Raw genomic sequence first — 11123 nt, forward strand, 5'->3', positions numbered from 1 at the left:
TTGGGGATGTGTCAGTGGATGAGACAGTCAAGGTCCCTGTCCTCAGGGAGAGCTTCCTTCCTAGCTGGGAAACACAGAGAATAAGTCAGAAAGCAAAACAACCCAAAAACAGGAAGGGAGAGGGCTTTTGCTAATAATTGCTATGAAAACAACGAAGGAGGGTAAGAGCAGTCTGTCTGGGGGATGTTTTGGAAAGTGGGGTTAAGGGAAGGCCTCTCTTGACCAGTGCCATTTGTCTCTTTTTTCTTTTATTCACAGTGGGGGAAGGGGGGCATCAGCCCTGCAGGGAGATGGAAGTAGGGCACGCTGGGGACCAGGCTGGGGTCATCGTGATTACGTTGGGAGGGCCCTGTCACTGCGTGTGGGGGAGGAGGGCCAAAGTCAGGGTGCTGGGCACCCCCCCAGGGGTGGGTGCTCATTGATCCCGGGAAGAGGCATGAGGTGGCCTGGGGGATGGTGAGGGGGTCCCATCTGAGCAGGGAAGTCCCGCTGAGGGGAGTCAAAGTGGTGAGGCTAGGGTGGCCACTCCAACGGGTGCTGGGGTGGGGATCTTCCTGCGTGAAGCGGGGTGGGGTGCGGTTGAAGCTGTGGGGCGTGACGGCGGGCTGGGCTGTGGGTGCTGCTGGTGGGGTGGGCCGGGCGCATGGAAGGGCGGCTCGCGCTGGCCTCTGCCTCACGGCGGCTGCTCGGGCCGGCTGTTCCGCCTGGGTCGGGCTGGCTCTTCCAGGGTGCATCACGCTGACCGTCCCGGCCAGGGCCCTCGCGCTGCTCGCCCCATGGGTACCTCGTGGCTATTGTTCCCGGGTGGGCAGTGGGGTGGCCTGCCCCGATGGTATGGGTAGGGGCCCTGCTTGGGAGGCTGCTGTTGGCACCAGGGAGCAACGGGGTGAGGCTGGTCACAGCATGGGGGCTTGTTAGGTGGCATCTGATTGTGGGGGCCGGGGTCCCGGGTGGCCGGCAGTGGTGGGATCCTGGCCTGGTCCAGAGATGCCATACTCAGAGGAGCCAGGCATTTGGATGGGTGGTTGGTGGGATGATGCGTGGGTGTGGGGGTTGGAGGCAGGGCTGCTGGTGGGATGGCCTTGACTTTGGCTTCCATTTGCGGCATGTGGATTTGCGCCCCCGCTCCCCGCCAGCTGCTGCTGCTGCTGGGCCCGGCTATCGACAGACTCCTTGTGCTGCGTCTTGAGGGTCTGGATCTGCTGCTGGAAGGCCAGCGGCACTGGCTGGACCACCGAGGAGGACTCACTGATGAGCGTCCCCTGGTGCTGGCCGAGCCCCAGGGCTGGGCTCTGGAGCTGCTGGATGATGGAGCCGTCAATGTTCCAGAGCTGTAGGAGCTGTGCCATCTTTAGCTGCTTGTTCTCCTCCACAGCCAAGAAGCTGGTGCAGTAGATGGGCACCAGGCCTTTTTGCAGGGTGCCCAGCAGCTCCCTGGCCTGTTTGCACTGGCCGGGAGGGAGAAACTTTCACACGTCAGGGGTGTAGTGCGTCATTGATCAGGAAGATGAGGTGCAGTCACAGCTTGAAGTGCACCCCGTCGGCTGGGATGTGGTTCTGGAGGTGGCCCACCATCAGTTCACAGTGTGCAGAGGGCCTTGGCGTTTCTACACATCCAGTTCTGCGCGGCCAAGAGGGCATCTCTGGTGTCTGTGATGGGCTGCAGCAGGCGGTCAAACCCATTCACATGCAGCTGGGTCTCCTCCCGGAGCTTCTGCATCTGCTGCTCCACCACATGGGCCACAGCCACGTGACAGGCACCATTCGAACTGAGTCCTGCTTGGTGCAAATGGACCAGATCAGAAAGATCTGGAGGAAGTTTATTTCAGGTAGAACACCTGCAAAGGCCCTGAGGCAAGCAGGGGCTTACGTTCTGGAGGGACAGAAGGAAGTTGCTATGGCTGGAGCCCCAGTGAGCGATCAAGTGGCGGGGAGAGAAGGTGGGACCCATCACGTAGGGCTGTGTGTGGTCGGAGCTTTTGTAAATGCTACAGGAGAGTTTTGGGCCGGCTAGTCACAACATTTGCATGTTGAAGTGTTGAAAAGGTAAGAAGATCCACTCATAAATGATGTAAGTGTGCTGAATGCTAAGAAGGAGAAGTAAAGGATGTCATGGTAGTGATTGGGGGGGACTTGGCTCTGTCAGACGAGGTGACATTGAGTTGAGATCTTCAGGCAATTAGGCAGAGACACAGGGGTGCATCATTCCTGCTGGAAGCGGGACAGTGTGGCCAAAACCCACCCAGAAGGGATGCATCCTGTGAGTAAGGTGGGCAGGATGGTCAGAGGGCAGATTGAGCAGGGCCACCTGAACACGACGAGGAGACTTATTGGTCCTGGGGGGCCTCTGAGGGCCAAGGGGAGGAGTGCCGGGGTCAGCAGGGCTCTTTAGAGGGACTGCTCTGGCTCTGCTGGGAACCCCCGGGAGGGGTGGGTGTGGCAGCAGGGTCCCAGCAGAGGGCCCCGGGAGGGTGGGCGACAGCCAGAGAGCATCACCGTGGACAGATCCAACAGCTTCCTGGGATCCAGTTGGATCTGCAGGTGGGATTGGTCTTGCGACCTTCCTAAGGGAGAAAGGGAACACTCTGGAAGAGGGAAGGAGACCTGTAGCAAGTTTAAAGTTGTCCTGTCACAAAAGATAGGTCTACCTGGAACCACAGATTGTGATCATATTTGGAATAAGGGTCTTTGTAGATGTGGTTAAGGTATGGGTCTCAAGGTGAGATCGTTCTGAATTACACTGGCCCTGAGTCCAATGACAAGTGTCCTCATAAAAGACAGAATGACCCAGAAACCTGCCATGTGAAGACAGAGGCAGAGATTGGAGGGATGCAGCCACGAGCCAAGGAACGCCAGGAGCTGCCGGAATCTGTAAGAGGTGAGGCCGAGTCACCGTCTAGAGACTTCGGAGGGAGCTTGGCCCTGCTGATATGTTGGTTTCGGACTTCTGGCCTCCAGAACTGTGGGAGAATGCATTTCTGCTGTGTTAAAAGCCACCCAGTTTGTGGTCATTTGCTGCGGCAGCCCCAGGAAACTAATACAGTGCCCCCGAGGAAGCCCAGCTGATGTTGCTGCCGTGGTTACAACCCACGGTGTGGATGCCTTTGAGGAGCTGTGCTCTGTTCCCTTTTGGCGGGCCCCCCCCCGCCCCCCCCCCCCCCCATATTAGAATAAGATTGAATTTTCTAGCTTGGGTTACTAAGCTTTCAGATCTGGAAACTGTGGCCATTAATCAGCTGTCACGGGATGTCGTAAACAAGGGGCTTTAAAAAACATGTTTGCTTTTTAGACTGATAATACTTGGAGGTGAAGCCGGGAGAGTTATACATAATGCATGCATTTTAATGGGCCGCGTACTACAGCCCTCTTTAGTCGGAATGATTCGTTTTAATGTTCAAAATAAATATCAGAGACAATTTGCCAACAAAGCTGATTTTCTCCGCCCGCCATTAACTTAATCTTTATACCTCAGCCTAATGACAGAGGGGCCGGGGGGCGGGAGGGAGCTTTGTATTACAAGTAAGTGGGGAGAAACAGTCAGTGTGGTCACGAGCCACGGGGTGGCTGACTGCATGTCCCAGTTTGCTCAGGACAGTCCTGCTTTGTGCCCAGTGTCCCAGAGTCATTATTCTGAATTTGGATCAAGAGGCATTGCCAATATCCATCTATTTTTGACCTACAAGATAGCAATTTCATATGGTTAAATCTAAACATAGATTCCCAGTTTGTATGGTAAATGTTGTCGCCTGCTAAATATGCCCTTTACTCTATAGGTGGGGAAATTGAGGCCCGTAGAAGTCACACCCCCGGCACCCCGTGCTCCTGTTTCCAGCCCAGGCATTTTCCTTTCAGAATGTGTCTAATGCTACCCACCTCCTCTCAGCCTCAGCTTGTCTAACTCCTGCCTTCCCTTGTGCCTTCAGCCCCAAGAGCTTCTGGGTGCCTCTTAGAAAGGCAAACCTCAGGGGCACACCTTGTTCCTGTCCCCTGCTTCCTGGCATGATGACTCCTGAGGAAGGGTCGGCAAACCCATCCATCGCCCACCCTGACCATGGCACCACCGTATCCCCCCATCAGTCTTAATCAACCATAGCATGTACATGGAAATTAGGAATACATACTGAGCACTCATCAGTCTTACTGACTGATAATATAATTGGAGTAAGGTATGATCCCTGCCTTCTTGAAGCTTACTGAAGGTAGGATGGGAGATAGGGTGACTGTCCCTCAACATACAGTGGCTGATTCTTTCAGTTCACTTATTCATGTCCCTGTGCCATTGCTGGGGGTGGTGGAGGAATTCAGCAAGGCAGGAGGTCTGAGCACGACGAGCAAGGCAGGTCAGGGTGTGGGCTTTGCTGAACAAAGCTGATTTTAAACCCAAAATTTACCTTGCAAGACAGGGAAGAGTTGCGTCCCTCTGCAGCCCCCAGGGGGGACACATATCTACTTGATGGGGGGTGTGTGTGCCCGTGTTGGGGCAGGCAGGAATGGTTGCCAGAGGGCCCTGCTCTGGGAGCTACTGCAGCTAGGGATGCAGAGGGCAGGAAACCTAGGCCTTGCCCTGCCCACCTGCCCAAAGTGAGGCCAGGGCCTTGCATGTCTTACTGGAGAGGCAGGTCGCTCTTCCAGGCTGAGCTGCAGAAGAAAGAAGACAAACTTCAAACTCATTCATTCTTTTCTTTATTCACTTAAGAAATATGAAATCTTCAAGGGCCAGGTATTCTGCTCAGCATCAGGGCAAATTCACCTAAAAATCCAGGTTTCTGGCTTTCTGGAAAAATCATAAGCCCTGGCTCACAGCCTGGTGTTCTGGCCACCCTCCCTAGCATCACCTTCGCCTAGCCCAAGTCCCTCCTCTGTGCAGCCTGCCTGGCCCCTGCAGGCTCTTGACTTTGAGAATTCTGGTTAGTTTCTGCTCCCTGTACCCAAACAGAGCATACAATAGGTGCCAACGAAATTCTTACTGTTCGTTAAATGGAACAGACTCTAGATGGTTTTGCTTAAAAGATCCTGTTCTTCCATCAACATTTCCACAACTTGGTCCAAGTCTCCCCCCTGCCAAGGGAGCCCACATTGGGGAGGGACCCTGATGGACCAACACCCGCTTCAGGTATGCTAGGAGAAGTGGGTGCAAGGCACTGTGGGCACGACCCCTTTGGTGAAAGTGCAAGCTTGCCCGACCCTGTGGAGGGCGATGGGGCCGCATCTACCGCCACTTGAAAAGCCCATGCCCTTTGGTCCAGCTGTCCCAGGGCCACATCCCACAGATGTGCTTGCAAAAGCGAACTGAGCTAGAGATAGGACGCGAGCTCGAGTTAACACAGAGATGTTTGTAGCAGCAGCTAGGAGCAACCAACATGTCCATCAGGGGGCTGAGGCTAGAAGACGCGGTGCTGCCGTGCCCAGTGGCTGCAGGAGAGAATGCGGGAGCTGTTCTTGTGCTGATATGGAGAGATTCAGAGATGGACTTTCAGCAAAATAAAGCAAGGAGCAGAGCAGTGTATATATGAACACATTTGGGTGTAAAAAAAGGAGTCGAAAGCATGGCCTTTGGCACAGCCCACTGAGTGTGAGTTTCTGCTCTGCTGCTCAGCAGCTGTGTGACTTGGGGAAGTCGCTTAACCTCTCTGGGTTTAGTTACTCAGCTGTCAAATGGAGCTAATAATAGTACCTGATCATCGGGTTGTTGTGAGGATTCACTGTGTTAACACATAAAGCATGAACAGGACTGGGCCCAGAGTAAGTCCTCATTAGCTATTAGTATTATGCATATATATATATATATATATATATATATACACACACACATATATATATATATTTTTTTTCCTGGAAGAACACACAAAATGTTAACAGAGGCTAGTTTGGGTATTAAGGGGGGGTCTGTGTGGGAGGTAAGACTTCCTTTTTATTTTCTACCTTTATGAAAAGTTCAAAATTTTTATCAGAGGCATTTTTACTTTTGTTTAAAAATCAGTTAAATACACACACACACACACACACATCCTACAGAGGAGGAAGCTATTTCTGTCTGAAGTAAAGTAGGAGCTGGGAGAGTTAACTGAAGAGGTTTTAAAGGATCATCCAGACAAAGAAGAGAGACAGGGATGATAATTCTGGGTGGAAGAACCAGTGTGTGCAAATGTCCTGAGGCAGGAAAGCTGATAGGGAGGCTGTGGGGTCAGGTTTTAGAGACACAGAGGAGCAAAGGATCCTTAAAAGTGCTTATGGTGGGCCCAGACCTCATGCACTCAGACTCATGCATGTTCTCAGGTGATAAAGAATAGATGATATATTTTGAAGTGAATATGAGATCGCAACATTTCCATTTCCCAGATCCGAGGCACAGAGAAGTGAAGTGACTTGCCTAAGATCACACGTCCAGTTGGGGGCACGGAGATCTCTTAACTCCTGGCGTATTCTTTTTCTGCTACATGGTACAGGGCTTCATCAGTTCCACCAGAGAGCGTCTCAGGATAAGCTTTGGGAAACCGAGGCTTGGAGGACAGATGACTTGTTCATTTCTTTATCGTCGGCCTTCCCACTGGGCCATTGTGGACTAGGGCACGCCTCAGTGCTCAGTACAGTTTCTGGTACATGGTAGGTACGCAGTAAGTGTTAGTTGAATGCATGAATAAATAAGGTCACATGGGAAGCTAGGGAACCCAGGTCTCTGGACCACCAAGCTGGGCTCCACCCATCCCACCAGGAAACCGAGACTCTTGGGGCCAGGATGGAGCCCGAGTGTTGTTGGTTGAATTGTTTCCCTTCACCTCCTCCAAAAAGGGAGGTATGTTGCAATCCTGACCCCCTGGTACCTGGCAATGTGGATATCAGGGTCTATGGAGATGTATACAGATTAAGATGAAGTCCTCCTGGATCGGGGGAGGCCACAGTGGGCCAGGAGGGGCTGTAAATCTGATGCCTGGTGTGGTTATAAGGAGAGAGAGAGTTGAAGACACGGGGGGTGCACAGGGATGAATCCCATATGGAGGCAGAGGCAGATATTGTGGTTATGCTGCCGGAAGCCCAGGGAGCCCTGGGGACTGGTGGACCCGACCAGATGCCAGCAGAAGCCAATGTTCTTCCTTAGAGCCTTGGAGGGAACAAAGCCCTGCTGACACCTTAATTTCAGACTTCTGGCCCCAGAACTCTACGAGAGAATACATTTCTGTTGTTTTAACCCACCCGGCTTGTGATCGTCCCGCATGCTGGGACTACTATCGGCTTTGCGCAGGTACAGAATAAAGTCCGAGAGCAGGGCCTGGGTCCTGTGGTCTGGGCTGCCCTCCATGAGTGACTGAATGAGGTGATCTGGCCCAGCCCTTTCACGAAGACCAGAGGACACAGGCGCTTGGACTAGGCTGCACAGCTGCTGGGCCCGGGGCCAGCAAGGAGCAGAGCCTCAGAAGATGTTAGCTGCATGAATGATCTAGTTGCCCTGCCCGACACGGGGCTCTGGGCCAGCCTGCCTCTGTGGGACCCCTTCCTCCCCGACCAGACCAAGTGGTGCTGATGGGGGTGGAGCGTCTGGAGAGAGATGCAGCAGCTCGCTTTTGCAGGGATGGGTCATCTTTGCAAACCTCTGGCGGAGCTGGTTGCAGGCTCCTCCCCGGTCAGATGGGGCAAGTCATCCAGCCTCCCTCCCGTCCAGGTGAAGACTAAATGACATCGTGCATGGCAAGTACCTGGCACGGTGCCTAGCATGTACATGTTCCAGAAGTGCGGCCATTCCTTTTTCACCTTTCCACTGTCATTGCCCTCATCCTGGGGCCAGGAGCTCCAGAAGTAAAGTGTTCCGTACAGCTGCAGCATCTCATCCCCCAGTGCGTGCACATGCTGTCTCTGGCCCGTGCTGCCCACCTGCAGCCCCTGTGGGTTGGACCCACCTGCCTGCCCTTCGAGGCTCGGCCTCCTGGCCTGCCCTGCTTCTCAGAATCCCCTCGGATAGAATGCTCTTTCCTCTGGGTGTCCCTGCGGGCCTGCTGTCCCGTGGTGCCGGCCTGCCCTCCCCTGGGTCCCATCTGCTCTTCGCCCCCGCTCTGTCGGGGCCTTACCCTCTCTCTCTGTGCGCCCTGTCCAGCACAGTGCTCCTGTCTCTCCCCGGCTTGGGTCCCCAACAGCACTGAGTGCCTGGACCAGACCCTTTACCTCCCCCGCCCCCGGAGGTGATCGGCCCCATTCTTCAGGGCCAGGGAACTGAGATCAAGAGGGTGAAAATGCTGGGTTCAATGCCCAGCTCTGGCACTCCCCACCTCTGGGGCCTGGGGCAAGTGCCATCCCATCTCCTAGCCTCAGTGTCCTCTTCTGTGCAATGGGGATGGAGCCAGGGGCACCTGCCTGGCAGGGCTGTGGGTGTCAGGTGCATTGCTGTCTGAAGGCAGCTTCTCAGGCCTTCGACTCAGCTGCTGCTCTTGTTGGACTCTGGGTGCTGTGATTACTGAGTCCCCCAGGGCCACACAGCCAGAGAAGTGGGGCCTCCTGGCTGGAAGGGGTTGCCTGATGCCCGTGTCCAACCAGTTTGCCTCCGAGGGTCTCCCCCCACCTCTGAGGCAGGCCCAGTAGCCAGTTTACAAATGGGTCATGTGCTGGGATTTCCCTGAGGGGAAAGGAGAGCCCAGTGGGAGTCGGCAGTGCCCTTCCGGCCCCTGGGGGTGGCTGTGGAGAAGGGGGGCAGGCGAGTGGGGAGCGATGTTGGGACGCCAGAGCCTCCTGTTTCCCTGAGGGACCTTAAGATCGTGCCTTGCTTCTGCCCTGCTTCCCTGTGTCTCACTAGGCAGATGTGGTCCCGGGGGATCTTGAGGGACTAGCCGGCCCCCTTGAATTGCCTTCCCTCAGGGGAGCTCCTGGGAGCAAGTCCAATGGGTGGAGGGTGGAGTGGTCCCTCTGCTCTCTCCACAGCCCTCTCTCTACTTTCTGCAAGGTGATGCCTGGCTGGGGAAGAGCATAGCTCAAGTCACAGGATGTGGGGCCGCTGGGAGAGCCTCTGACCCACCCTCCCCCACCCCCAACAGCTTGCTGTGTGACCTCAGGCGTAGCACCTCACCCCTGTGAACTTCAGTCTCCTTTTTCAGAAATAAGGGGCTTCGGACTCCAGCTCCAAGAAACTATGAAAATTCTCTTCCTCTTGATCAGGAAAGCAAAATGGAGTCTTTCATTCAAAGTTGTTGTTACTGTTACGTATGTGTTTGCCACCCTCCCTCCTTTGCTCAGGGAGGGCTCGCTTCAGGTATGCCTTCTTCCTCCAGGAAGCCTTCCTTGACCACCCTTCCTGGCTGGGTCGAGGCCTCTTCTCTGGGTACCCATAACCTTGGGCTTCCCTCTATCAAAACATTCATCTCTCTGTGGTGCAACCCTGTTTTGCCCCGATTGGGAGCATCCTGGGGGCCAGTGTTGGATGTCCTACATCTTGGAATTTCCATCCCTAGCCCAGACCCTGGTCCGAGAAGACCTCACTCAATATTAGTTGAACTGCCTTGCCATTAGAGAACGGGAGGAGGTTCTGGAGTTTTGGATCAGGGCATTTGCCTGGGGGGCGTGGGGGCGTGGAAGACCCTGCTTTCTGGGTGTGTGAGGCCCCTCCTTGAAGAACCTTTAAATGACAGAGCTGGGTGGGTGTCCAGGAGCAGAGGGACGAGCTGCTCCCCCTCTGAGAGAGGAGATACTGAACTTGCATTTCCAGCCTGACCGTGTGCGTGCGTCTTGCCGGAGGCCTCGGGAGGCCCTGCTGCGTCCTGCTGTGTGCTCGGGGCCTGTGGGAGCACGGCTGGCGCGGCGGGGTCAGCCGGCACATCCTCCCTGGTCCTCCCTTTCATTCCCGCCTCTGTGAACACACTGCCCTGCGCCCTTGGCCCTCCGCGCTCGCTCCGCGCTCGAAGCTTCACAGAAGCAGCTCAGCAGGAGCAGAAGCTGCTCTGACCCCTCTAGTCTCTTAAACTCTTGTAAAGGAGAAATACTAGGACGGGAGTGTCTTCTGTCAGATTTACATTTTTTTTTAATGCCAACTACTGCTCCATGGGTTTCAAAATGGGAAACCCGGGCTCCACAGAGAGGGTCAAGCGTATTTGTATTTGCCCGATATGCACATGCATTGTGATATGCACAGTAAAATGGAGGCCCTGGTCTCTAAAACCGGTGCCCACTTCTTTCCCCACTCCCTGCTCTGGGCCGAGGGCCACTGTCTGCCCAGCTGCCCAGGGATACGAGCCACCAGGCCCGCCTGAGGGGAGGCTCCCGTCCCCTCTCCCCACCTTCTCTGGGTCCCCCATGGTCCTTGTCCTACACCATGCACACTCCTGCCTTTGGATCCTGGGGGTCCTGCCTCCTGCCTAGCATCTCTCTCCTCTCCTAACTCCTGACAGTGTCCCTACCCACATCCTAGCTGGGGGTGTTTCTTTGCCCCACTCTTAGAGGCCATCTGTGGAGCCCTAAGTCGGGCAAATACAAAGGCTTGGAACCTAATGGATCTGAGTATAAAGTTTAGCTTTCTAGCTGTTAGCTTTTGGAAATTGGTAACTCACTAACCCTCCCTGGGCCACAGGTTCCCCATCTGGAATGTAGGGATAGAAGCATCCACCTCAGAGAGTGGCTGGAGGAAGGGGGCGATTAGCACGTGTGACTTGCTCCGTGGTGAGCCCAAGGGCAGTTCTGCTCCAAGCCTGGCTTGGGACCAGCACCATCCTCACACTATTGATTACAGAAATTGAGAGGAAGAGTTAGAAACTTGTTCAGCAACATAGCATTACCATGACATTTTAGCTTGTTTTATAAAAGTATCTTTAACAAAAATTATCTTTAACAGATTAGAAAATGAATTGATTGGAAATGAAAAATGTGGTGTTTTCACACTGAGTTTGAGAAGCTTTGTCTCAGCATGGAAGAAATCTCAAGAAACAGTGTCTATTTTCATTTATTTGTCCATCCATCTGTCCATCCATTCATCCTTCGATCCATCCATCCTTCTATGCATGCATGCATGCATCCATCCGTCCATCCATCCATCCATCCACCCACCCAACCATCCATCCATCCAACCATCCATCCAACCATCCAATCATCCATCCAGTCATCCATCCATCCATCCATCCATCCATCCATCCATCCATCCATCCATCCATCCA

General features: G+C 54.2%; 1 pseudogene; it reads right to left on the reverse strand.

Annotated features, from left to right (window-relative positions):
- Positions 1-248: 248 nt before the first annotated feature.
- Positions 249-11123, reverse strand: part of LOC117998284 — a 35793-nt pseudogene continuing 24918 nt past the window's right edge.

This window comes from Mirounga leonina, unplaced genomic scaffold, assembly GCF_011800145.1.
Source record: "Mirounga leonina isolate KUSES-001 unplaced genomic scaffold, KU_Mleo_1.0 Mir_114, whole genome shotgun sequence".
NCBI lineage: Eukaryota > Metazoa > Chordata > Mammalia > Carnivora > Phocidae > Mirounga > Mirounga leonina.